Source organism: Ailuropoda melanoleuca, chromosome 2, assembly GCF_002007445.2.
Source record: "Ailuropoda melanoleuca isolate Jingjing chromosome 2, ASM200744v2, whole genome shotgun sequence".
NCBI classification, from domain to species: domain Eukaryota; kingdom Metazoa; phylum Chordata; class Mammalia; order Carnivora; family Ursidae; genus Ailuropoda; species Ailuropoda melanoleuca.
The window spans coordinates 108392895-108398894 of record NC_048219.1 but is presented as its reverse complement, the minus strand read 5'-3'; the positions used below and the strand labels follow the sequence as shown (position 1 = coordinate 108398894).

The following is a 6000-nucleotide window of genomic DNA, read 5'->3' as shown; positions in this document are numbered from 1 at the left end:
CCACAATTGAACTTCTTTCAAAACTGGAGTCAATCCTCTCAAACCCTGCCACTGCTTTATCAACTAAATTAATGTAATATTCTAAATTCCTTATTGTCATTTCAGCAACCTTCACAGCATCTTCACCAGGCATAGATTCCATCTCAAGAAACCACTCTCTTTGCTCATCCATAAGAAGGAACGACTCATCCATTAAATTTTTATTGTAAGGTAGAAGCAATAATGCAGCTGATAACATAACATTTTTCCCCATCAGATTAACCCTGTTGATCTAGCTGAATCATTAGCTAGTGTTTTATCTGATGCATTGGAAAGGGGAAAAAAAGAAGAATGGCAATTCAGCCACCTTCAGGTTCCACTTCTAATTCTAATTCTCACTATTTCCTCCAGTGAAGTTTGAACTTCTCAAGTCATCCATGAGAGTTGGAATAAACTTCTTCCAAACTCTTGTTTGTGATGATATTTTGACCATTCCCATGAATCATGAATGTCCTAATGGCATCTGGAATGGTGAATCTTTTTTAGAAGGTTTTCAATTGTCTTTGCCCAGACCCATCAGGGGAATCACCATCTATGGCAGCTGTAGCCTTATGAAAGGTATTTCTTAAATAATAAGACTTGAAAGTCAAAATTACTCCTTGATCCATGGGCTATGGAAGGGATGTTGTGTTAGCAGGCATGAAAACATTCATCTCATTGCACATCTCCATCAGAGCTCTTGGGTGACAAGCAGCATTGTCAATAAGCAGTAATCTTTTTATAGGAATATTTTATTCTGAGCAGTTGGTCTGAACAGTAGGCTTAAAACAGTCAGTAAGCCATGTTGTCAATAGATGTACTCTCTTCCAGGCTTTGTTGTTTATAGACTACAGACAGAGTAGGTTGAGCATAAGTTGTAAGGGCTCTGGGAGGTTCAGAATGGTAATGAGCACTGGCTTTCACGTCAAGTCACCAGCTGCATTAGCCCTAACAAGAAAGTCAGCCTGTCCTTTGAAGCTTTGGAGCCAGGTATTGACTTCTCTCTAGCTATGAAAGTCCTAGAGGCCTCTTCTTCAATAGAAGGCTGTTTTGTCTACATTGAAAATCTGTTTAGTGTCATCAACTTCAGTAGTTACTTAGCTTTGATGTTCTGCATTGCAGCTTCTAGGTCAGCACTTGCTGCTTCACCTTGCACTGTTATGTTAAAGAGATGGCTTCTTGCCTTACACCTCATAAACCAACCTCTGCTATCTTCCAACTTTTCTTTTGAAGCTTCCTTACCTCTGTCAGAATTGAAGTGAGCTAGAGCCTTGCCCTGGTTTAAGCTTTGGTTAAGGAAATGTGGTTGCTTTGATCTACTGAGACCACTAAAACTTTATCCATATCAGCAATAAGGCTGTTCCACTTTCTTATCATTTAGGTGTTCACTGGAGTAGCACTTTTAATTTCCTTCAAGAACTTTTCCTTCACATTTATAACTTGACTAGCTGTTTGGCACAAGAGGCCTAGCTTTCAGTCTGTCTCAGATTTCAGCATGCCTTCCTCACTAAGCTTAATCATTTCTAGTGTTTGCTTTAAAGTGAGAGACATGTGGGGCACCTGGGTGGCTCAGTCAGTTAAGCGTCCAGCACTTGATTTCGGCTCAGGTCATGACCTCAGGTCATGGGATTGAGCCCGACATTGGACTCTACGCTCAGCACAGAGCCTGCTTGAAACTCTTTCTCCTTCTGCCCATCCCCCCCCTCATTCTAAAATGGGTAGGTAAATCTTTAAAAAAAAATAAATAAAGTGAAAGACATGTGACTCTTCCTTTCACTTGAATATTTAAAAGCCACTGTAGAGTTATTAATTGGCCAATTTCAATATTGTTGTGTCTCAAGGAATAGGGAGGTTTGAGGAGAGAGAAAGAGATGAGAGAATGGCTGGTAGATGGAAAAGTCAGAACACACACATTTATTGATTAAATTCGCCATCATATGGGCATGGTTTTGTGGTGCCCCAAACCAATTACAATAGTAACTTCAAAGATCACTGATCACAGATCACCATAACAAATATAATGATACTGAAAACGTTTGAAATATTGTTGGAATTACCAAAATGTGACAGAGACATGAAGTGAGCAAATGCTGTTGGGAAAATGGTGCCAATAGACTTGTTTAACCCAGGATAGCCACAGACCTTCATCTGTGAAACACAATAAAGCAAAGTGCAGTAAAAGAGGGTACGTCTGTACTCTACTTTGTAACATATGCAGGCAGACATATCTCTGTATGAGTGTTCTTTAAACAAGTAACTCAAAACATGCTTTCTGAAGTAACACACTCCTGCATCTGGGTTGTCACTGGATCCAGTTTGGGATAGCTAACATTTCCAATTTGCAGGAAAACCACTGACATGCACACACAGCTTTATTGCTGCTCTAACTTGTTATTAGTCATAGCCTCCACATATATAACTTAATATTTCCTTCAGAATCAGGAATTTCCAGATTCTGAATTTTCCAGAAGTATTAAAATACTAATTCCAAAATTCTTTTGTTTTCTTTTTGCCATCCCCAGAATATTCAACAAGGCAAGCAGACATGGTGAGGCTAAACATATATACAAAATAGATTTTGAAAACATGCATGCAACTTTATCATTTGAAATACGGTTCTGTATGGACTATGAGAAACAAACTGAGGGCCTCAGAGGGGCGGGGGGGGTGGGGGAATGGGATAGACCGGTGATGGCTAGTAAGGAGGGCACGTATTGCATGGTGCACTGGGTGTTATACGCAACTAATGAATCATCGAACTTTACATCGGAATCCGGGGATGTACTGTATGGTGACTAACATAATATAATAAAAAATCATTAAAAAAATGAAATATGGTTCTGGTTTTTTGGGTTTTTTTCATTTTTATTTTAAGGTGATAGGAAAGAAAATCATTTATTGAATGTTTTTAAAGAAACCTATCATTGAAGAGCATCCTAAAAGATCTCTTCACTGGGATTCCTTCCTTTCTCCCTGACAGTTTCTACAGCAGTACTTGCAGAAAGCATGGTGCTGCATTCATGACTGTGGATTAAAGAGATTTCCTCCATAACATTTTTATGGTTGCCCCACTTTTCATAAGACATAAGACATTCAAAAAGTGTAATAATAATATCCTAGTTTATTTTAGAAACATGGAACTAAGAGCTCTGGAATACCGCTCTGACCCATCTACATGGAATGCTATCAGGTGTGAGTAGTGCCTAGAGCAGGAGAGGGCTCTACACCAGGTCCAGGCTGCAGTTCAAGCAGCAGAACCTATGGTTCTAATTGTATCAGTGGTGGAATAGGTACCATGTGGAGTTTATAGGCGGCCTCAGGAGGAAAATCACAACATGGTCCCCAGAGCTTCTGGAGCAATGCTGTGCCAACAGCAGAAAACTATACACCATTCAGTAAACAGCCCCTGGCTTGCTACAGGGTCTGGTGGAGATAGAGCACCTGACTATAGGACATCAAGTGACCATGTGGCCAGACCTTCCCATTATGTGCTGGGTTCTTTCAGATCCACCAAATTATAAGGGTCAAAAGCAATCCATCATAAGATAGTGGTTTGTATATCTGGGACTGGGCATGAATAGTAAAAGGCCTAAGTTAGTTAGATAATCAGGACTCTCAGGGTCCCTTGTCATTACTACTGGCGCTTCATTGCTCCTCAGCTCAAACTTATGGCCTTGTATGGGGTAGAGGGGGAAAGGAGATTCTTAAGACCAGTTGGCAGAGGAGAAAAGGGCCATATTTGGTTCGTGGTTGGGCTGACTTGGCAAGTAACTGCTGATGTACACTACTACACCTCAAGGGTGGACTTGGAAGATTTGAAATCCTCCCAGTGGGGGGCACCTGGGTGGCTCAGTCGTTAAGCGTCTGCCTTCGGCTCAGGGCGTGATCCTGGCGTTCTGAAATCGAACCCCGCATCAGGCTCCTCTGCTGGGAGCCTGCTTCTTCCTCTCCCACTCCCCCTGCTGTGTTCCCTCTCTCACTGGCTGTCTCTCTCTCTGTCAAATAAATAAATAAAATCTTAAAAAAAAGAAAACGAATTCTCCCAGTGGACAGTGCCTCTGGCTATCCGTCTTGTATAAAAAGAGAAGTGGCCCTAGGTAAGACTACACATTCACTTGTGGGCAAATGAAATGGCTATGCTGATTAGTCAGAGGTTGGGAAAGAGAAAGATTAGAAATTGGGAATAAGGAGGCTTATATATAAAAAAGACATATGCACAAATGTAAAGATCTTCGTATCACATGTTAATGCCCACCAGAGAGTAATCACCATGGACAAGGCACCGGCAGACAGAGTGACTGGGCCAGTTGATGTCAGCCAGCCTCTGTCATCAGCCACTGCAAGGCTGGCACAATAGGCTCTTAAAAGAGTAGCCCAGTGGCAGAGATAGTGGATATGGACCCAGTATGAGTTTTCGCAGACCAAAGCTCATCTAATTATTCTCACTGCTAAATGTCCTATCTGTTAGTGAAAGAAATCAGTGCTGAGCCCCAGTATGACACCATCTCTTGAGAAAACCAACCCTTCCTTTTTTAGCAAGTTGATTACACTGGACCCTTCCACCCTAGAAAGGGCAGCAATTCCCCTTGACTTGACTCAACACATACTTAATGTGTAGGTTTTTCTTTCCTTTCCACAAAGCCTCATCTACTAACAGTATCCAGCAGCTTACAAATTTTGATTACCAACATGGAATCCCACACTACAACTCATACTAAGAGTCCTACTTTATAGCAAAACAGTAGGCACAACACCATGGGGTCTACTATCTGAGGAGTCTAGGTCCTGGTTAAAAATCTATGTGTGATTTTTCAGGCCTAGCCACAGGTGATTACAAAGGCCTTACCTGGCATGCCTGATAGGGGAAAAATAAATACAATAAAATAAAAATAAAATGGAAGCTAGATCTTATTTCCCCTATAGCTGAAGCTTTACAGCACTCTATGATCAGTAGACTTGGTGCATGCGAGGGGTTTGTGCTGGTCTTCCGGGGAGCGGCCTCTTGTGCTGTGTGTGATTTTTCAGGCCTGGCCACAGGTGATGACAAAGGCCTTACCTGGCACACCTGATATGGAAATGTGCCCTCCCCACACCAGACTGGTGCATGGCCAATGCATCACAATCTCTGAAGGGAGATGCAGTCAAGGATTCAGACCCCTTTGGCAGGTCACACTCTTCACATATTTATAATCATAACCTTCATTCTTAGGTTTTTCTATCTGAAGCCTTGGGCAGAAGTGTTCTATAGGTCTGCTGAGACCTCCTTAGAGAGGAGAGGAGGGGGATGCACCCTCCAGGAGCAACTCCACTAGGATAAGTTTGCCTGAGAATCAGCACAATAGGCACCTCCCCCAGAAGACCAGCACAAACCCCTCACATGCACCAAGTCTACTGATCATAGAGTGCTGTATAGCTTCAGCTATAGGGGAAATAGGATCTAGCTTCCATTTTATTTTTATTTTATTTTATTTTACTTTATTTTTGGATCTACCTTCTGTTATTTTTTTTAAAGATTTTATTTATGTATTTCACAGAGAGAGCACAAGCAGCAGAGAGAGAGGGAGGGGGAAGGGGGATCTCCACTGAGCAGGGAGCCTAACACGGGGCTCAATCCCAGGACCCTGGGATCATGACCTGAGCTGAAGGCAGATGCTTACCTGACTGAGCCACCTGGGCGCCCTGGATCTAGCTTCTTTTAACAAGCAGACCAAACACACCTAGGCCCTAGCTTCTCCTTTCCCCCCCAGGACAAAATGACAAGACAGAGGCATTCACCCCCAAAAGAAAGAACAGGAAGAAGTAACGGTCAGGGATTTAATCAATACAGATATAAGTAAGACGTCTGAACTAGAATTTTAAACAACAATTATAAACATACTAGCTGGGCTTTAAAAAAACATAGAAGACACTAGAGAATCCCTAAATGCAGAGGTAAAAGAACTAAAATCTAGCCGGGGTGAAATTAAAAATGCTAGAACTGAG

General features: G+C 42.0%; 1 non-coding gene across 1 annotated transcript; it reads left to right on the top strand.

The window, feature by feature from the left end:
- Window positions 1-218: 218 nt before the first annotated feature.
- Window positions 219-312, top strand: LOC117801320. Its single transcript, XR_004623838.1, has one exon. It is a non-coding gene; the product is annotated as a small nucleolar SNORD12/SNORD106 (small nucleolar RNA).
- The last annotated feature ends 5688 nt before the right edge of the window (window positions 313-6000 follow it).